The following is a 23,003-nucleotide window of genomic DNA, read 5'->3' on the forward strand; positions in this document are numbered from 1 at the left end:
CTCAGTGGTCATTTCTTTGCTTTATCTTCCTCGGGTTTGACTCGACTTTGGTCTTCTGGCCTCTTGCAGAAGACGCCAATGCCTTGACTCACAGGGCAGACTTCTAAGCGTGACATTCAAGGCCTCTACCAGCTCTATCCAGTCTACTTGCCTCTCCACAAGCCTCCTCCTCCTCCTGGCCAGCTTTGGTCCTAGTACTAGGACTTGCCCTTCGAGGTGACCTGTAAGCTGCCAAGGCAGGGAATGTGCTCACTGTACCACTCAACACGGACCAGAGTCTGTTCTGTGGCTTTACAAGGAGAGCTTTGGTTGACAGAGTGTTGAAGCCCAATGCCACGCTGAGACATCCTGACTGAAGCAACAGCACAGCAAATGGAAGGGGACCCACTTCCTCACTCTGAGATGAAGGCAGCTTCACACTGGATCCTCCATGGCCAAGATCACCTCCCAGCCCACCAGTTACATCAGCAAATCCTGGCGTCTGTAGTTGTGGATCACTGAGAAGCCAGATATGAAGACGATTTACCCCTGCAAGTGGCAATGCAAATTGCCAGAGGACCTTCCTTTTTGGCTATATGAACTTTGGCATCATTTGAACCTATGTAAAGACATATGTATGTAAAAATACACTCATAATAAAAGCAACTAAATTTTCGAATGCCAATAACCAGGAAGCTCATAAAAATGAGGCCATGGCTGGATTTTGTAGGGGGGGGGTTGTTTTCCCCTTAAACTTTCAGAGCTGGTCAGGTGCCAGGGAGATAGAAAGGAGTACAAACAGATTATCCAACCCACCATCCGTGTGTGGAGTGAACGGTGGAGAAGGGGGTCTGAGGGGGTCTGAGACAAAAGAGGGAGACCCAGACAGGAAACAGCAGCAGACCCCACCAAGACTGGCATGCGGAAGTCCTTCCTCCGGCCCTCAATAGAAAGACCCATTTCTTAGAGCAAAAACAGGCAGGAGGAAAATGAAGTCTGAGTCTTGGGAGGACGTTCTAAGGAAAGGGAATTGATTCTCCCTGTTTTCAATCCAGAGGGAAGAATTGGACGGGGTGGCTGTCCCTGAAAGACAAGATCCCAATGCTCGGGGAAGGCGTCTTCTGCCATGTCCAGAGTTCCCAGCATGCTACTGTGGAGCAAGGACTCCTAGTTCCAGGGAATATGGAGCCATGCATGGGGACCACCTGGCATCCTGCAGGGCCAAGTGACCTCTGGGGCCATCCAGGCAGTCTGGTTTGGCAGAGAACACTCCAGAACTCCCCTTTCCCTCACCTCCCAAGCACAGTCACTGGACAAGTTCTGTTGATGCCACTGCCAAAATACATCCCAGCCTGTCCATGGCTCCCATCTTCCATCCCATCCCAGCCCGAGCATGGTCTCCTCACTGGCCTCCTGGCCTCCACTCTTAGTGCCCCCTGGTCTGCTGTCCTCACAGCAGCCTCAGTAGTGCTTCTTTAGTGTGTGTGTGTGTGTGTGTGTGTGTACAAATACTTAACAGACAAAATTGTCCCTATTTATCACCTGTGTTGTTTTGAAATATACATGCATTGGGGAATGGTTAAATCAAGCGAGTTAACCTATAAATTACCCCATAGATTCGTCATTGTTTTGTGGGAAAAACACTCAAAATCTACTCTCAGCAATTTTCAAGAATACATTATGTTGTCATTAACTATAGTCACCATGTTGTATACAGAGCTCTTGAACTTAAGCCCCCGATCTGAGATTTTGTACCATTTGTCCAGCGGCTTCCCAATTCCAGTCCCTTGTCACCACCAATCTACTCACTACTTCTATGAGTTCATCTTTTTTTTTTTTTAAACCAATCACCTTTTGGGGGTATGAATTCTCAGGATATGAAAGGATTCAGCCATGTTTGAGTTGTTCACGGAGGGAGCTGGACCAGGACACTCATGCTCAGGAGTACAGAGTGTGCCCCCCACCCCCACACTGCCCCTCTTCAGTGGTACTCCAACGTCTGATCAGATTTGAGTTCCTGGAAGTCCACAGCTGAACAGTACGTGGCTGTCAACACCATGTTAACCCCAGTCATTCATCTTCTCTTGACACTGATGAACATGTAACACCAGAAGCAACCTCTCTGAAACGCTGGACAATGCCTGCAGGGGTGAAAGTTCACATCAGTATCCAGCTTGGTAGCTCCCTTGTTTGATATCCATGAGTTTCTTTTCCTTCACTGCTGTGTCTGACGCCATCTTGGGGTCCTACTGGCAGATGAGCTGGGCTGTGCCAAGGCTGCTGGATAGGGAGCACCTACAAATTCAATCTTTTAAAAGCTCTACAAATAAGTGAGACTGTGTAGTATTTGTCTTTCTGTGCCTGGCTTATTTCACTTAACACAATGTCCTCTGGGTTCATTGTTGCTGCATGAGACGGATTTCTTCCTTTCTTAAGACTGAGTAGTATTCCCTTTTTAACACCATGTTTTCTTTATCCTTTATCTGTTGATGAACATTTAGGTTGGTTCCATATTTTGTCTATTATGAATAATGATGCAATGAACATGGGAGTGCAGATATCTCTTTTACATACAGATTTTGATATATATCCTCTGGTGGGATTGCTGGATCATACTGTAGTTCCATTTTTAAAATTTTGAGGAACCTCAAAAGTGCTTTCCAAAATGAATGTACTAATTTATATTCCCACCAACAGGTTTCATTTTCTGTATATTCTCTAATATTTATCTTTCCTGTTTTGAGAATAGCCAGTCTAACAAGTATGAAGTGATATCTCATTTTGGTTTTAATTCAGTTGCATTTCACCAATGATTACTGATGTTAAACATCTTTTCATATACAGCTATTGACCATTTGTATGTCTTCTTTTGAGAAATGTCTATTCAGGTCTTGTTTGTTTGGTTCGTTGATTGGTTGGTTGAGTTTTTCCCAGTGTTGGGCTATTTTTTTAATCAGGTTGTTTTCTTGCTATCGAGTTGTCTGAGTTGGTTACATATTGTGAATATTAATCCCTTATCAAATATATGGTTTGCAAGTATTTCCTCCCATTCTGCTTGTTGTCTCTTCATTCTATTGATAGTGTTCTTGGCTGCGTAGAAGCTTTTTGGTTTTATTTATCTATTTTGATTTTTGCTGCCTGTGCTTTTGTGTTTACATTAAAAAAAAAAAAGAAAGAAAAACTCATTGTCTAAACCATTGTCATAGATTCTTTCCCCTATTTTTTATCCTAATAATTTTATCATTTCAAGTCTTATCATTAAGTTCTTCATTAATTTTGAGTTGATTTTCGTATATGGTGTGAGAGAAGGGTCTAAATTCATTCTTTTGCATATGGATATGCAGTTGTCCCCACACCACTTGTCGAAGACTCTCCTTTCCCCGTTGTGTTATTGGCACCTTTGTGGAAAATCAATTTGTCTTGAATGGAGGGATTCCCTTCTGGGCTCTATTCTGTACCATTGGTCTGTGGGTCTGTTTGTATACCTATGCATGCTATTCTGGTTATTAGAGCCATGTAGTTTATTTTAAAGCTATTCTGATATCTCCAGTTTGTTCTTTCTGCTCAACATTTCTGGGGTTCTTTGGGGTCTTCTGTGATTGTATATGAATTTTAGGATTGCTTTTTCTATTTATGCAGAAAATGTCATTGGAATTTTGTTATGGATTATATTGAATCTGTAGATAACTTTGGGTAGTATGGACATTTTAATATTAATTATTCTAATTAATGAACCTAGGATATTTTTCCATTTATTTATATTTTATTCAATTTCTTTCATCAATGTTTTGTAGTTTTTGATGTTGGATCTTTCACTTCCTTGGTTAAACATATTTCTAAGTATTTTACTTTTTGGTAACTCTTGTAAATGGGATTGCTTTCTTGTTTAGAAATGCTACTGACTTTTGTAGGTGTCTGTTGTGTTCTTAACCTAGAAAAGAACAACAAATAAATCATAGGTTCAGCAAATTCTATTAAAGCAACGTTGACTATAATAATCATGAAGGAAATATTTTTATTAGCATTAGCCAAATGAGCCTTGTTAGAATTTATAACTGGGAGGAAGAGAGGTTGAATGGCTCAGTCCTCTTTATGAACCTATGATTTTTTTCTCTCAATAAATTTCCTACAGCAATTAAAGAGGTCAAAGTTATTCCATAGACATTAGGTCCTTCCAACACTTGGAAACACAGTTCACCGCTTGGTGACAGTTTCTCCCATGGAACAGTAGTTTGAGAATCAGGGATTATCTTTATTCCATAAATAAGTATTGTGCCTACTATGTGCCAGGCCCTGTGAAGTGAACAAAGGACACAGGGCCTTGCCCTCCTGGGGCTTTAGAACTAGTAAAGAAAGAGTCCAGCAGGCAGGCACAGGGTAAGGAGGGACTGAACCAGCATTTCTTCCCTTTATCCTCTCTTGTTTTCATCACTCAAGTAACTAATTTAGATTTGTTTAATGACCACTAGAAAAGAACAGTCTAAGCTGTTCAGGATTTGACTCATCCTTTCCCTTAAGGGATTCCCTGGGCTCGCTTGCCTGAACTTGACCACAGAAGTACTTTGCACTTGAGTTGAGAGCCACCAGGCAATTCTCGTCAGTATGGGTGTTCTTTCCTGGGCATTCAGACCTTCCACTGGAAAGCCGGGGAGACAGCTGAGAGATGCGCCCCTCCATGGAGGATCTAGATCAGGACCCTGGAAGCTCAAGGAAGAAGACTGGGGTCAGCCCACTAGACACTCAGCTTCCAGAGAGCAAAGACGAGCAGGGAGTGGCAACTGCTCGCGGGCCTCTGCATCCTGCAGATCTTCAGGCTTGGCGCAGCCAAGTGCTCCATTACTCCTTTAGTATGAATCTCCCAAGTCGGGGCGTTTCAGAGCCTAATCCAGCAGACACACGGGCTCCAGGACTGCATGAGCCCTGAAGATGGAGGAGTGTGTGCGCATTTCCCAGGTTACCCTGTCCTCAGGGGAGGTTGGGTTTTAGAGGCTAATGTTCCCATCTAACTGGCCATTATGAGCAGAGGTCCAAGTGCAGGACCCAGGGCAGTGACTCCACGTCCTGAGGCAACGGTCATCCACAGGATGGCATTCAACCCTCCTGGAGGAACCAGGTGACAATGAGCATAGAAAGCTTTCACAGGCTCCATGTGATACCGACGTTCGCGGGTGACGAGTTCTGCTCCCTCTAATGTTGAAGTTTGAACACTAGAGAAGCAGCCAAGGCAAGCACATTAAGCAGGGAGGGAGAAGGGGACCATGGCTGATGTTCTAAGGTCCCAAGAAGTGAGCGCACCCTACATCTTTTATAGGTTAAGGTCTCTTGTTCTCCAGTTCCCTCCCCCCTTATCTCTCCTTCCTGCCTATGTGACTAGGCCTGGTTTTGCAGGTGAGATGTAAAAAGTGAGAAGCGGATGGGGCAGGGGGGAGCGCCAAAGTGATTCAGCCAGGCAAGGGACCAGGGGGCATTAATTAGCAGCTCCTTGCTTGCAGTCCTTGATAAGGGCAGGTAAATTTGGTAATCAATGATTACCGGAGATCCTTGACATTCCATCCTCCCAGGGGCAGTCTCCAACTTCCAGAGGCAGATGGCTTTCATGGCCTCCATTTCCTCGATTTGACCCGATCCCCTATTTCTACACTAACTGGCTTTACATGCGTGAAGCAGGTGCCTCAACTACAGCCTCCCCAAAGTTAGAAGATGAGAATCAGTACCATCACACCCACTTTGCAGATGAGGAAACTGAAGTTTGGGGAAGTAAATAGTCTGTCATCACAGATAATACTTCAGATCATGGATTCAGTCCCAGAAATAATTGATATCAATACTCTATGCTCTTCCTAAGTCCTGACAGACCTTCCATCTCTCCTGGGAACCAAAGAACTGTACTACAAAAACCTCCTGCTACCCACTTTGCTGTTCAAATCAAGTCCAAGGCCTGCTACCAAATGGGTGTCTCTGGCAAAATCCAATTTAAAAAAAATAAGAAGAAAAAGGAAAGGAAATCCAAAGAGTTCCCAAGGTCTTTCTGTGCTTTGAGCATTGCCGGCTGGTCAGAGAACCATTGTGCATCTTAATTATAAGTAAACAGATGGACATAATAGTTTCTGTTGACTCTTTTCAGGTCTGGCCACTTAATTGTGGTCTGTTCAAAGGTGAGAACTCAGGTTCCCCACCTTGAGATTGCTTTGCCATAGTTTATAATTCACCTCAACTCAACCAATCTGCACTGCAGGTAAAGGGTCCCAGGCCAGGGAGGGCCCTCGGCCACAAAGATGAAAAAAGCACCTCAGACATCCTCTCTGGGAAGAAATAAGGATGCATTTTGTGTAACTGATACAGTCCTAAACATTAGGTGCAAAACATTGCTTCAAGTGTTTCTAAAGGGTCAGATTGAAAAATGAGGACTGACATCAGACATGTCGTGTTATCTGCAGCGTCCCCACGACAATTCTATGAAGCAGGTTTTCTTCGCTATTTTACAGATGAAATGGAGTCGAGAAAATGACACAGTGGCACATAGCTAGCAATTAAGTAACTGAGGCCAGCTCTGTTGCTTCCACAGCCCTTCCTACTTCCCAGGGCCTCCTACTGAGCACAGTTTGCAGTAAGGTGAATGCAGTCCCTAGTTTGCCTCTTTTATCTACTTTTATTCCAAGAAGCACATTCAAAATACTGATCCGAAAGTCCACTTCGATTCTAGATTGGAGATTGGAACAAAAGCTTGCATGCGCTGACCTTCATTTTCCATGTCGGTTTTAAGACGTCTGCTGCTCACCTTGGGCAGCACTCAGGCCGGGTGTCCTGGACGCCAGCCTCCTCAGTGTTCTGTAGCACTATCCATTCAGCTTATTTCCTGTGCCTTAACAGTGAACTTGAAAAATTGTACCAGCCTCTTGTCATCCCATGCAGGGGCATTATCTAGTGCCATCTTTGCACTGCAGTTAATCATTTGTAGGATTTCTTCACAGCTTAGAAAATGCCAGTAATGTCTGGCACAAAAATAACCCGCCAGAACGATTAGTTTCCATTGCTTCATTACATTATACAACAACTGAATTGCTGGCATTGAGGTTATCAAGCGCAGGGGCTGTGGGGAAACGCCTCTGCCCAGAGTGGTTTTATTATTATGAATAACTCTGATTCCCAAAAGTTTTCTAGGCAAAAGTCCACCAACCCTGTTTTTCCAGCATTAGGCTCCCAAGAACAGTGCTATCAAGTAGTATCCAGGTGCTGTGTACAATCTGCTGTGAAATGTTGAATCGCAGGGGTCATAAACCTTAATTTACTGAAATCGATACATGCTGGAGATGCCATAAAATGCCTACTGCTGTTACTCCTGTTAATTGAGGACAATTATGAGATATCTCTTTTCCAGACTGTTCTCTTATCCAGATGTACTCTATAGAAATTTAACAGAAAATCAACCTGAAGAATCAGCCAGGGTGTTCTAAGCCCCCAATTTCATGCTTAATTAATGAAGCTCATAAAATTGCTAAGATTGGCCAGGCATGGTGATACACACTGTAACCCCTGTAACTTGGGAGGCTGTGGCACAAGAATCACAAGTTCAAGGCCAGCAGCAGTAACTTTGTAAGACCCTTTCTCAAAATAAAAACTAAAAAAGGCCTGGGATGCGCTGAGTGGTAAAGCACCCTTGGGTTCGAGCCCCAGTACCAAAAGGAAAAAAAAAAAAAAAAGCTAAGATTGTTGATATTTTGAAAGAACTTTTGTCCAATTAAGAGAAAAGTCATCCTGTTCTCAGATCTTGAGTGACATCAGAGTGAAGGGGACTTAAGATCCTAATGTGTGTTCCAATGACTGAATACAGGTGAGGGCTGAGAACTGCATGTTAAAGGGAGGCAGCTGGCCTGTCCAGGGACAGGGCAGTCCCTCCTGGCAAGCTGCCCATCAGCAGTGCCCAGGCCACCCACACGCTGATGACGGGAACAGTAATACTAATCTTTCTGGTCCTGCCTCCCACTTCCTTTCCCCAGTTGAGGGCTAAGGTAAAATGATAATGTCCTTTTAGCCTTTGGGAAAATGGCTAATGTATTTACTTATCAGTTCAAAGGCCGGTTAAGAGATCACAACTCCCAGAGGCCAGGGTGGTTGGAGTGATTCACCAACCCCTTCTCAGCGCAGGACCCTGGCCTCCTGACCTCTACAGCCTTCATCCAATTCCTTCCTCCAGCCTCTGCCCAGCTCTCCCTCTGCGTCACATCCCTCCTCTGGCTGCCTCCCCTTTTCCCTGTTCTGCATCATTTGAAGTTAAATTAAGTTTGAAGAGATCTTTGTCTTGGCTGCCGTTCATTTAAACATCAAGGGACCTCTATTTCTAGTTTCCTTTATAAAAGCTTATTAAATCTATTTGCATCTTGTTTTATGTTACCCTGTTTTTTCTTTTAGTCCCTCGCTGATTACTACTCACCTTTCTTGTGCAAGATTTTGGGCTGAAACCTCAAGAAATACAAAATGTAGACATGTTTTCTTGGTGGCAGAGGAAAGTTTTCCTCCTGTCTGCATGGCCTCCCGCAGAGGCCAGCACGTTCCTGAGCTGCTTCCAGAGGAGCAGATGGAGAGGGATCCAGGTGTGGGGAGGAATCACAACAAACAGCCTTCCCTGTGGCTCCTGTGACAAATCACCACACGCTGACCCCCACGCAGGTCTATTAATTTACAGTTGTAGAGGCAGAAGTACAAACGGGACTTGCAGCCTACAGCCAGGGTGCAGGCACTTACGTTCTTTCTGGGGGCTCTAGATGGAAACCATTTGCTGGCCAGTAAGGCTTCTAGAGGCCGCCTGCTCTCCTTGGTTCCCGGCCTCTGCCTTCAGCCACAAAGCCCATCACTCCCACCTCTGCTTCTGTAGCCATGTCTCCTCTCCCCTTCTGACCCTTCTGCCTCCTTCCTACAAGGAGCCTGTGAGATTACACTGGACCCAGAAAATAATCCAGAACCATCTCCTCAATTCAATATTCTCAGTCCAATCACACTGCAGAGTCCCTTTGGCCACAGACGTAATACGTTCTGTGCTCACTGGTACGATAGAGACCAGTATGTCCCTGTGCAAGGGTGATGTGCAAATTAGTGAAGCCTTCCATATTTAAGATTATAATAATAATAATAATAATACTATATCCAGAGGTCCCAAGAATTAGGATGAAGATGTGTGGAGGGAAGCACATTATTCAGTCAACTTCAGATAAGTGCAGAGCTAAGCATCCAGAAAACAAGGCTAGGGAAGAGGAGCCCCTGGGTCGGGTGTGACAGGGTTGGCATTCTGGAAGACAAACCTCGGCTAAGCCATGGAGGGCTGGTTCGGTGTGATCAAGTTGGTTTCAGGCAACCCTGAGGCCTCAGTTTCCTTAGATTGTAGGTAGATGGATGTGTCTGTTACATGGGCTTATTATGAGAATTAAGTAAGATAACACGTAAAGCCCCCGCCCTTGGTGAGCGTGCAGTGTGACTGATATGTCGGATGGAAACAGAAGACTTTGGAAGCATGAGAGGACATCAGCTTCACTGCTCACTGCAGGCTGTTCTCCTCCAGGCTGAGGATTCAGCAAAAGAGACTGCTAGTGGAAAATAGTGTCCTGAGAGCAAGCGCAGAGACACTGTGGGATGCCATTTTCCTCCCCAGAAGTTGTGAGTCCCACATTCAGTAGCCAAGGTCTCCTGCCAGATTACTTGGTTATTTCCGTGCAGGAGGACAGGAAGCGGGGGGTGTGGCAGAGCCAAGGCAAATGCACACTATAATCAGGAAGTTGTTTCCATGGCAACCCAGTGCCAAGCTGAGTTTCTTTTGAAACTTTGGGTTGGGTTTGTGAGAAAAATAAGCCTGACAGGGACTGTTGGTTAGAGCCCAGTGGTGGACCGCTGACCTGGCTCTCCTGCCCAGTGACTGCCTCCTAAATGTGCACAGCTGGTTCACGTGTTGGAAGCCAATCCTCAGCAGGATGGTATTTGGAGTTGGAGCTCTGGGGAGTTGATTAGGTCAAATCAGGTCATGAGGGCTCTGGGATTCTTAGCTTTCTTGAAGGGAACTGGGAGAGATCTCATGCCCACATAGGGACAGAGAGAAAAGACAGTCATCTATGAACCAGGAAGAGGGCCCTCATCAGACACTGTATCTGCCAGTAAGTACCTTGACCTGGGACACACTTGGCAGATGGAGGTGGGGCAGGGAGTGGAGTGGAGTGGATTTCTGCTCAGGTGACATGATTTTTCTAGCAATTAGATGTGAACAATGGCCCGTGCACTTCCTGAAGTCTTGGGCTGGACAGTTCTGCTTGCATAATCTGCAACAGCAGTTACAAGCACAGTTATCTCCCACTTGAAAGCCAATTTCCTTCTCTCTGGGACAGATGGAGTGGTGGAATGCGGCCCCTAACCAAGTCCAGACTGGTTATAACAACCAAGGGCGACTCGGCTGTTTTTGGACTTCTGATTGAGTCCCCCCGCACCCCCTGCATTTCATTGATTCTACTGTCTCTCTGCCTTCCAAGTCAGTAGAAGTGACTTCAGATAAACAATAACAAAAAGGGCATTTAAGGACACCAGACTAGAGGCCATGGGGTTGGGGGGACTCAAGGGAGCAGATGTAACCTGGCACAGATCAGATGGCTATTTTTAGCAATAGAGTTGGCGTGGCTCCTTGTTTGTATGAATCAAGACTGTCCTGTGGTTGCAAGAAATAGAAACTTAACAGGAACCGCTCAGGCAAAAAGGGTGTCTCATGATCCCTGAGGGCCAAGATGCTGCCAGTCCCAGTGGTGGTTGGGAACCAGGGTGGGTCCCTAAAACCAGGCCCTCAGGACTCTCCCCTGCCCACCTTCTTCCTCCAGCTTTCTGGAACTCTCCTCCTGCTCACATGCCTTCCTTCCCCCACTCTCTTGCTGGGTGTTCTCTGCTTCCCATGGGAACCTCAGACTGCCAGCAGCTCTCAGATTTGTACCTGCCCCTTTTAAGAGACCCACAGCCTTGAGCCTAGAATCTTTTAGTTCCAGTCTGAAGGCCAACAAACTGGAAAGCAGAGCTGGACCCTGCATTTACACGGCAATTCACACGGGTGGAGGGACCATGTGTTCCCATCTAAGAGTCGGGCTAGAGGCCAGGGGAGACTGGAGACTGGGGCCAGGAGTGTGGAGGTTTTAGCCACCTCTGGGGCGGCAGCTGGTGGCACCACACTAGAAATGGCTGCCTGGGCTCCCCTCGCACTGTCTGCGGGAAGTGGGTGAGAGGAAGCACACTGGGCAGAGAATCCAGTAGGTGCTCAGCACAGAGCCGCCTGTGCTTGAGGGGATGCGCCAAGAAGTCATGTTAGGATACTGAAGCCAGAATGGAGGACAGGCAGTGAGTGCAGAATAGGGAATCTGTCGAATGGAGGCCATCGAGTTTGGGAAGTCGGAGGCTGCCCCCGGGAGATTGGAATGTCAGTGTCTCCAGAGCCCTTGATCACCAAGGTTACCTGCCTATACGATCCACCCAGGCTGCAGACTGGGAATTGCTGATGAATGCCCCCTGGGCCCCCACCTGCCCGGAATGCTCCATCTGGCCCCTCCCCCACCCTTCTGGAGAAGACCAATGCCCACCCTTCTCACCTTTTCACCATCCCACTGGCATCTCCTGGGCCTGGTCATGTAGGCAGGAAGGAGAGAGATAAGGGGGGAGAGAGCGGGAGAACTAAGGCTCTAATCTAGAAAATGCAGGGCGCTCTCACTTCTTGGGATACCAGAAGCCCCGCCATGGCCCCCTTCTCCCTCCTGGGGGAAGCCTGTATCATTACCTTTGAATAAAACCTGCTTCATACGCTTGCCTCGGCGAGCTTCTCTGGCGTTATCTTCAACATCTGAGGAAGCAGAACTCGGCACCGATAAATGGCCGAATCGATACCGCAGTCCCAACGTTTCAGCTGGAACTCACCCCACGCAGGAATTTGCCATCTAATACTGGAAACAGAAGCACGAGGGAGACGGGAGAGGCCCCATTCCAGGAAGGCTGCATTTCTTTCTTAAATGGCTGTTTTACCTAAAAGAATGGAGTCAGGAGAAGGGAGAAGCTCCAAGGCCACCTTAAATGGGGAAGGGACTGTTACACCAAAGGCAGGCAGATGGCTCCTTGTGTCCCCAGCAGGTAACACTGCACCTAAAGAGCAACTTACTAGGGAACAGATTGTTGGCCCAACGTAAGACTGCGTTGCCTTGGGACACAGGGAAGCCCCAAGGCGTCCTCGGGACAGACAGCACCCAGTGAAAACTTGGAGGAAACTGAGTCACCTGATCATCCCTTCCTCCCAGTCTCAGAGCAGAGCCCCCAGTGCAGATCGTCCATGAAGTAACAGCCCTTCTTTCCTGGGCCAGCAGGAAGCCTGCATCACTGGACCTGGGGAAGACACTGGACACAGTGCCTCCTGCCCCACGTCACCCGGGGGGCTGGGGAAGCCCTCCCTGCGGTAGGTCCCGAGAAGGGCCTGTGGCCACTCTCCACGAGAGGGACCTTCACCTGTTCACCTCACAAAGGCTCCACGAGGATGCTCATTGTGATCAGCACGTGAAACCCATCACTCAGAAGAGAAAAATGAATTGTGGCATTCACGTGATAGAATACGATGCAGAGCTAAAACGGAGAGAAATATAAATATCACACACGCACATACACACATGTGGACACCTACCTAGGTACACACACATACATACATGTCAACATAATTGAGCTAAAAAAAATCAAAGCTGAGAGAAGTGACACATGACACTACAATGTCATTTATGAAGTTCTTAGTGAAACAACACACACTGCCTGTGGATGTGTGTGTAATGTACGTGTGTGAGAGAAACCACGCCAAGTGAACGGGTGGTTGGCTGCCTGCTGGGGAGGCAGGAAGGATGGGATGGGTGGAGGTGATCAGAGGATGTCGACTTTGTACTTACAAAAAAAGCAAATAAGACAAAGTGTGGATGGTTAAATCTGGTTAGGCAGGACACAATGTTCGCCACCTTGACAGACAGACAGGCCCAGGAGACTGGTTTTCGATGCTGACTGGGATGCACATTAAGGTGTGCTTCCCGGGCTGGGTACCCGGCAGCCCTGGCTCTGACCCAGGTCTGCTCAGCAGGCACCTTTGCCCCACGCTGGAGCTGAGCCATCCCACCTGAGCGCCATCCCTCTTTCCTGATCACCCATCTTCCCCTTGGAGCCCCATAGCTTCAACCTCGAGGAACGGAAGACTCCAGATGTCCAGGGAAGGCGACTGGATTGCTCAGCATCCCTGCCAGGAGTGCCACACGTCAACGGTGATATTGAAGCTGGGAAGCAGCTGGTGACAGGAGTCTCGGGGCTCCTGGGGTGGGAGCTGAGGAAGGCCGGGGGCTGGGAACCATCGTGCTTGCTGCCCTGGAGAAGACCAAAGCCACTCCAGCTCCTGGCGTGTGCTGCTCGGGGGACGAGGGCCCGGCCTGAGGTGGATGCAGGGTGAACCCCTCAGGCAGGGTTCAGACCGAGAGCCTCTGTCTCCTGTCAGTCCCCAGGCTCTGTCCCCCACCCAGAATCCACGGGGAGGGGACCCCAGACCACTGTGTCCCCGTGAACCAACAGGTTTCCACCAGACCACAGCCCTGTGCCACGGCGGAGCTGAAGTCCTGCCAATTTTCCAAAACAGATGAAATAAATGCTTAGCAGGTGCAGGGAAGAAGAGTGCAGAGGGAGGAGACGCCAGCCCCCCACCCCCCCACCCCCCGGGCGGAAGATCAGCGAGGTGCTCCTAGTCCTCAGCGATTGCGGACCTGGTGTCCTCACAGTCCACATGCAAATCGCCGGAGCCAGAGGCAGCCAGGCATCTGGTAGGACGGGCCTGCAGGACCGCCCGTGGCAGGTCTCCCTGGCCACCTGGGTTTCATTCAGTCCTCAGCACGCAGGTCCTTGGTGGCCCGCCTCCCAGGGGCTGAGAGCCCTGCACAGGTCCTTCCTCTCCCAGGAGAAGCCAGCAGTGAACAAGCAAGCCACATGCTGGTCCACACAGAAGGGGTCACGGCTGGAGCAGGGAAGGGACAAGGTGGCAGCTGGGTTTTGAGCCCTTGCCAGGCCTGGTGGTGCTGTGCACACAGGAGCTGGGCCGTGCACTCAGGCATCTGTCCTCTGTCCATGACCTCCAGGCACAGGTCCAGGTGGCCTCCCGGCAGTTACATGATGCCAGTTCACCCCCTGGTGGACACACCTCCACCATCACAGCCACAGGGTTTTTGTGTTGTTTTGTTGTTTTGTTTCTTCAGTCCTGGGGTTAAACCCAAGAGTGCATGGCCACTGAGCTGTGCCCCAGTTCTTCATCTGTTAGTTTTCAGACAGGGTCTCCCTAAGTGGCCAAGGCTGGCCTCAAACTCGTGACCTCCTATCTCAGCCTCCTGAGTTGTGACAGGCACTATCACACCTGGCCACAGTCACAAATTTTCGTGGGTCCTTTCCTTTTCTCGTAGCCCAATAATTAATAAATGACATGCTCTGGACCACAGGGGCAACGTTCCCACCTTGCGGGGTGAGACTGGGTTCGCCTGAGAAGCGGAACCAGTGGGATACATGGAGGCACAGAAAGAGATTTCCATCAGGAGGGGCTCCCTGGTGGTGGAGGCTGAGATGTCCCGTGACTGCTGTCAGCAAGCTGGAGGTGCAGAAAAGCAGAGGGTGTCATTCTGGCCCCCACCCAAAGGCCCTAGAAGCGTGAACACTGATGCACGGACGTCTGAGGGAGGTAGGCAGACGTCCCTGCTCACGGAGAGCCAGCAAGTGTGCCCTTCCTCTGCCCCCTGTCCTGGCAGGGCTCTTGGGCGCTTGTCTGGCGTGGACTCGCAATGGGGGCAGTCTTCGTATTCAGCCCACAGACTCAAATGCAAGCCTCATCCGAACCATCCTCCTGCATACGCTCAGAAACGGTGTCCTGCCAGGGTCTGGGCATCCGCTGCAGCCCCCACACCCACGGTTACGGAGGAAGAGTGGGCTTCTAAAACGAACCAGCCAGAGGACCGCGCTCCCCGCGTGAGCAGGGACCAGGCTGCACCAGATGCAGCTACCCACGCCCCGTTCGAGGACTTGGGGGATGAAGGGAGGGAGGGAGACCCCCCAGTGGCCAGGTAGGCGCCCCTGGTGGGTGGACAAAGGCAAGAGGCCACCTAAGAGCCCAGGAGAGAGGCGGGGTGGCTGCATGGAGAAGGCAGCTGTGGTCTTTGTCACACCCACTGCAGGAGAGGGCTCTGTGCACCCAGGGTGCAGAGGCACAGAACGCTGCAGGGTCACGTGGGCCCAAGGCACAGCGCGTGTCTCTCCGGCCACGTCCTTCAGGGCGCCTGTGGTCCGGAACAGATTTTCTTTCATGGGAACATGTGCTTGTGCCAAGGGGAAAGAATGGGGTCAGCATTTCTGACAGGGCAGGTTGAGGGGTCTGCAGCTTGGAGCCACTGGGACCACCAGCCACGCATCTGTACAGGCTTGAGCCTGCCAGGAGAGTCTCCTTCTTTGGGAAGTTCCTCCCTAAGAGCACTCTGTGCTCCCCTGTGCCCAGGACACCTGGCCCAATGCTCGCCACTGGGGCAGCCAGAAGAGTCCTTTGGGTCAGACAGGCCTTTCCTCTGGCTCTGGCACGTGATTGTGTGCCTCACGTTGTTCCATTTTTAAATATTTTAATTAGAGCAGTTTTAGGTCCACAGCTAAATGGAGAATCTAGAAAACACTTTCACGAACCTCCCTGCCATTAGCAGCCCCACCAGAGGGATTGACTTGTTGTAACTGAGCCTATATTTGACCCGTTTTGAGTTACAATCCCACCAACTGTGTGAAAGTGTTACTTTCCCCCCACACCTTCCCCAGCATCTATTATTGCTTGTGTTCTTGATGGCTGTCATTCTAAGTGGAGTAAGGCGAAATCCCAATGTAGTTTCAATTTGCATTTCCCTGATGGCTAAAGGTGTTAAACACGTTTTTGTATATTTGTGAGTCATTCTCATTTCTTCCTTTGCGAAGTGTCTGTTTAGTTCATTTGCCCATTTCTGACTTGGGTTATTTGGGGTGGGGATGTGGTGGCTCTTTGAGTTCTTTATATCGCTGTGATGAGTAGCCAGCAAAGATTTTCTCTTTCTGTAGGTTCTCTCTTCACATTCTTAATTGTTTCCTTTGTTGGGCAGACAGCTTTTTTAAATTTGGTGCCGTCCCATGTAATAACTCTTGGCATTATTTCCTGGGCTCTAGGGGTCCTACTGAGAAAGTCGTCGCTTGTGCCTATATGTTGGAGGGCTGACCCTTCATTTTCTTCTAGGAGTTGGAAATTCTCTTGTCTGGTTCCTGGGTCTTCGATCCATTTTGAATTGATATTTGTGCAAGGAGAATGAGGATCTAGTCTCACTCTTCTACATATGGATGACCAATTTTCCCAGCACCCTTTGTTTTAAAAGCTACCTTTTCTCTAGTTCATTATTTCAGCGCCTTTGTCAAGAATCAGATGACTGGATCCGTGTGGGTTTGTCTCTGTCTTTCATTTTGTTCCATTGGTTTAAGCCTGACTTTGGTAATTTTGTTACTATAGCTCCGTCGTTATGATTTGAAGTCAGGCATGCCTCTAGCATTGCTTTTTTGGCTGAGAATTTTGTTGGCCATTCTGGGTCTTTTATTTTTCCAAATGAATTTGACGATTGATTTTTCTAGTTTTGTGAGGAATGTCATGGGTATTTTGATGGGGATTGCATTGAGTCTGTGTTTGTTCTTGGCAGCATGGCCATTTTAATAATATTCTGCCTACCTGTGAACCTAGGCGGTCCTTCCATCTTCTAGCGTCTTCTTCAATTTCTCTCTTCAGTGTTCTGCAGTTTACACTCTAGAGGTCTTTCACCTGCTTGGTTAAACTTATTCCTGATTTTTTGTTTATTATTGTTTTGAAGCTCTAGTGAATGGTATTCCTTTCCTGATTTCTTTTTCAGCAGATTCATTACTGGTGTATAGAAAAGCTATTGATTTCTGGATATTGATTTTGTAACCTGATACTTTGCTCAATTGTTTATTAGTTGAATAGTTTATTTATCCAGCAATCTTCTGGTGGAGTTTTGGGAACTTCTAAGTATAGGATTATATAATCTGTAAAGTGTGATATTTTGATTTTTTCCTTTCCTTTTTTATTCCTTCTATCTCCTTTTTGCCCAATTGCTCTGTCTAGAATATCTAGTACTATATTAAGAAGTGGCGAACAAGTCCTTGTCTTGTTCCGAATTTTAAAGGAAATACTTTCAGTTTTTCCCCACTCGTTACGATGTTGGCTCTGTGTTTGTCATATATAGTCTTTACGATGTTGAGGTAGATTCCTTCTATCCCTAATTTCTTCATTGTTTCATCATGAATGGGTGCTAAATTTCGTTGAAGATTTTCTCAGCAACTTTTGAGATAACTATGTAATTTTGGTTTGGTCCTTAATTCTGTTTATGTGGTGAAACACATTTATTGATTTCCATATGTTAAATCATCCTTGCAAACCTGGTACGAGACCTACTTGGTAATGATGTACCATCTCTTAATATGTTGTTGAATATTATTTGCTAATCTTTCATTAAGGATTTTTACATCTAAGTTTATCAAGGATATTGAGCCATAAGTTTTTTTCTTGATGCATCCCTATTTAGTTTTGGCAACAGGTTGATACTGACTTCATGGAATGAATTTGAAAGCATTCTACTCCTTTCTATTCCCTAAAATAATTTGAAGAGCATTTGCATTAGTAAGTCTGGCAGAATTCAGCTGAGAATCCATGTGGTTCTGGAGTTTCTTTGTTGGAAGGCTTTTTATAGCTGCTTCTATCTCATTGCTGGTTATTGGTCTGTTTAGATTTTCTATGTTAATTAAATTTGGCAGATCATAAATGCATTCATTTCTTGCTGCTGGCTCTTTGCGGTACAAAATCCGTGGATATTTGTCACCGCCTGCAGCAACAACTTGCACGGGTCTTATGGGTGGTGGAGTGGAAACTGAGGCACTTCTATCTTTCTCTTTAGTGCACTGCTTTCTTGCTTGCTTGTTTATAGAGGATAGAGGAAATGAGGCTTACTTGCTTTGAGAGGAGAGAGAGAGAGACTTTGCTTATCAGAGAGAAAGAGACTTTGCTTAAGAGAGACCTTGAGAGAAGGACAGGCTTTGCTTAGAGCTTAGAGGAAGAGACTTGCTATGCCTTAAAGTCCTGCATCCTGTGAACTAAGGGTGCGTCTACCTAAGGTGCCCTAGTGATGCGTCTCAGTTCTCCGTTCTGCGATCTGCCTTCCGCCGCTGCCCCTACTCGCTGCTGCCGCGCGTGTTCTTCTGCTTCTGTGTCCTAGCTGCTTTTCTGCTAATGGCTGCTGTAGCGTGTTTTTCCCTCTGGCTGCTGCCCGCGTGTGTCTTCTTCTACTGTTTTTCTGCTAATGGCTGCTGTGTCTCTGTCTGGATCCGCCTACGCTTGTATCACCTCCAGGAGGCGGAGAGCAGGGCCACGCCTCTCACGCAAAGATTAGGCGAGACGCTCTGAGCAGGCATTTAGTGCTGGAGAACACATGGGCATACACTGTGTGCGTGGATGAGAAACTCACCTGAGTGTGCTTATGTCAATCAACCTCCTCATGCCGATGTGATCAGGCGCCATCCCGGCGCCGCCAACATGGCACAGCCCCCAACAATTTCTTCCAGATTTTTCAATTTATTGGAATGTAAGTTTTCAAAATAGGCCCTAATGATTCTCTAGATTTCTATGATGTCTGTTGCAATTTCTGCTTTTTCATCTCTAATTTTATTAATCTGGGTCTTAATTTCTTTTTGGTTAGTTTGGCTAAGGGTTTATCCATCTTGTTTATCTTTTCAAAGTACCAACTCATTGTTTCACTGATTCTTTGTATTTTTTATTCTCTATTTCATTGATTTTGACTCTGATCTTAATTGTTTCCTTCCTTCTATTGGTTTTGAAATTGACTTCTTGTTTTTCTAGGAACTTTAGATGCATCATTAGGTTGTTTATTTGAGATCTTTCTAATTTTCTTATGTAGGCACTCATAGCCATAGACTTTCCCTTAGAACCACCTCCATAGTGTTCCACAGGTTCCTGTATGTTATATTACTATTCTCATCTGAGTCTAAGAATTTTAAAATTTCTCTCCTGATTTCTTCTTTCACAAATTTGTCATCAAAAGTGTATTGTTCAATCTTTATGTGTTTATAGAGTTTCTGCAGGATTTTTTATTTTGTTTGTTTTGCTTTGTTTTGATGTTAATTTCTAATTTCATTCCATTATGATCAGATAAGAGTATATAGATTTTTTTTCCTATTTCTAAAAGTTGATTCATGACCTAAAATATGATCTACTTCAGAAAATGAGCAGCTGAAAAGGATGTAAATTTTTGCTATTATTGAATGAAATATTCTATAGATATCTGTCAAGTCCATTTGATTTTTTTATTTTTTAGGTCTAAAGAGTCATTATTTATTTTTTAGGTCTGAAGAATCTTTATTGAGTTTATGTCTGGATGACATATCTATTAGTAAGATAGGTGTGTTGAAATCCCTCAGTATTATTGTACAGAGATCTGAGTTTTCAAGTTGAGCTCTGTCTGTTTTATGGAATTAGATGCACAGATGTTTAGGACATAAATATTTACTATCATTATATCTTCTTGTTGGATTGTTCCCTTTAAAATTATAAAATGACCTTTCTCTCTTCTGATTAATTTTGACTTGAAGTCTGCTCTGTAAGATATGAGAGAAGCTACTCCTGTTTGTTTGGGGGCTCCATTTGTGTGGTATATATATTTCCATCCTTTCACTTTCAGCCTGCAACTGTCTTTGTCTGTAAGGTGAGTCTCTTGCAAATAACATATAGTTGGGTCTTGTTTTTTAATCCTTTCTGACAGTTTATCTTTCAGTTGGAGAGTTAAGACTATTGACATTCAATGTTATTCTAGATTGATGTTTAATAATTGCTGCCATTTTTTATTTATTTTTGAAGTTTAATTTGGTCCTGTTTCTAATTTGTTTAACTAATATTCAAATTACATTTGTCCATTTGTGAGATCCGGAGTGTGTTTTAAAATTTCATTTATGTGCAGTATTCCTTTACGTATTTTCTGTAATGCCAGCTCAATACTCACAAATTCTCTCAGTTTCTATTTATCTTGGAAGGTTTTTTTTTCCTTTTTAATTCTAAAGGATAGTTTTGCTGATATAGCAATCTTGGTTGGCAGTTATTTTCTTGGAACAATGTTTTCCTGGATTTGTGTTGAGAAATCAGAAGTAATTCTGATTGACTTGTTTCTAAATGTGACCTGATGTTTTTCTTTTGAGGCTTTCAAAATTCTATCCTTCTTCTGTATATTAGGCATTTTAATTATAATGTGTTGTGGAGAGTTTCTTTCTTAATCATGTCTTTTTGGGGTTCTGAATGCATCCTGTATCTGGATATCCATCTCATTTTCAAGGTTTAAAATTTTTCATTATTATTTTCTTGAAGAGGTTATCCTTGCCATTAGCCTACATCACACAACTCTCTTCAATTCCAGTGATTCTTAAATTTGGTCTCTTAATCTTGTCCCTGAGTTCTTGATTATTATGGTATTGGTCATTTGTTTTCTTTTCCTTAATACTGTCTGAATGTTCAAAACCAGTCACTTTGTCTTCCAGCTCAGATTCTGTCTTTAGCATGATCTACACTATTATACCTCTTTAAAAAATTTGTTCTAGCTGGGGAGATAGCTCAGTCAGTAGAGTGCTTGCCTTGCAAGCACGAGGCCCTGGGTTCGATCCCCAGTACCGCAAAAAAAAAAAAAAAAATCATTCTAATTATATGTGACAGGAGAATGCATTTTGACACATCATACATAAATGGAATATAACTTCTCATTCTTCTGGCAGTGCATGATGTAGAATCACACTGGTTGTGTAATCATATATGCACATAGGGTAAAAATGTACAATTCATTCTACTATCCTTCCTACCCCTATAAGCCTCCCCTCTCTTTACTACCCTCTGCCTAATCCAAAGTACTTCAATTTTTCCCTAGCCTCCCACTCCCTTATTGTGAACTAGCATCTGCATATCAGAGAAAACATTAGGTTTTTGGTTTGGGGGGGGGAGTAGCTTATTTCACTTAGCATGATATTCTCCAGCTCCATCCATTTACCTGCAAATGCCATAATTTCATTCTTTTTTAAGACTGAGTAATATTCCATTGTGTATGTATTTTCTTAATCCATTCCTCTTTTGAAGGGCACCTAGGTTGGTTCCATATTTCAGCTATTGTAAGTTGAACTGCTATAAACATTGCTGTGACAAGGTCACTATAATATGCTAATTTTAAGTCCTTTGGGTGTATCCTTTGGGATAGCTGGGTCAAATGGTGGTCCCATTCCAAGTTTTCTGAGGAATCTCCATACTGCTTTCCATAATGGTTGTACCAATTTGCAGTCCCACAGCAATGTTTGAGTGTACCTTTTTCCCCACATCCTCATCAACACTTACTGTTGCTTGTATTCTTGATAATTGCCATACTGACTGGAGTGAGATGAAATCTAGAGCAGTTTTAATTTGCAGTTCTCTAATTCTAGAGATGTTGAACATTTTTTTCATATGTTTATTGATAACATTTTATTTGATTTACTGTGCCTTTCATTTCCAAGATTTCTGTTTGATTCTTTTTTGATATCTCTATCTTTTTACTGCATTTCTCATTCATATCCGGTACAGACTTCATTAATTTGTTCAGTTTTTTTCTTGTTCTCTTAGAATTCACTGGTCACTTATTAATCATTCTTTTGAAATCTTTATCTGGTATTTCATCCACTAGATGCTCTACTAAATTTAACAACTCTGTATATTCTAATGGTGTATGGAGTGATCTAGATTAAGATAGCCTCATGGGTGTGATGTCCATAGTCTTTGTGCTATTCCTCTGCTTTTGTGGTAGGAATGTATATCCATGAGTGGGACCTCAGTCTCCCCTACCCATTCCTACTTGTGACCTGGCCATTGATTTGGGGGTTTTGTCTTCCCTATTCTTTGTATTAAAGGATCACTGAAGTTTAAGCATGGATAAACTTAAACTTTGTGTGTGGAGCAAGATGCATTGTCTTTTGGCTGGGTTTTTAATGCAGTTCAATAGCAGAGTCTCTACCCTGTGAACTCAAAGTGTCCCAGAATATTTTTAGCATAGCCCAAAAATGAGGAAACAAAAAACATCAAAAACAGCAGTGAACAATATACCGCATTAAAATAAATACCTGGAGCCTACTATGACATCTAAAACACTGGTTACCACAAACACAGCGATAAATAGATGTGAACTAGATCTGGCATTAGAGTGAACAGCAGGTGTTAACTACATCATCCACAATACTAACAATCACAACCTGAATGGTGAGGGCAGGATTTATATAATCCAAATAGTTACAAAAGATGATAAAAATACAGTTCATTAAAAGGAAAGAAAATGTGATAGGAAGGTAAAAGAAAGTTTGGAATGTTCAGAATATGAAAAAAGAATGCAGAAGAGATATAGTTAGAGGCAATTATAAAGAAAAAGGAGGAAAATATATAATGAACAACATAAGTAAAGAGAGAATTTGACAATGGAATATTACTCAGCCATAAAGAATGATAAAACTATGGCATTTGCAGGCAAATGGATGAAATTGGAGAATATCATGCTAAGTGAGATAAGCCAATCTCAAAAAACCAAAGGATGAATGATCTCGCTGATAAGCGGATGATGACACAATGGGGGGGTGGGAGGGGTTAGTGTTAGGGTTAGGGTTAGGGTTAGGGTTAGAGAGGGGGGCAAGAATGGAGGAAGGAAGGACTGCATACAGGGAAAAGAGGGGTGAGAGGGGTGGGGGAAGGGAAAAAATAACAAAATGAATCAAAGAATGAATCAAACAACATTGCCCTATGTAAATTTATGATTACACAAATGGTACGCCTTTACTCCACGTTCAAACAGAGAAACAACATGTATCCCATTTGTTTACAATTAAAAAAAATTAAACAG

Source organism: Sciurus vulgaris (genome assembly GCF_902686455.1).
Source record: "Sciurus vulgaris genome assembly, chromosome: 4".
In the NCBI taxonomy this organism is placed as follows: Eukaryota; Metazoa; Chordata; class Mammalia; order Rodentia; family Sciuridae; genus Sciurus; species Sciurus vulgaris.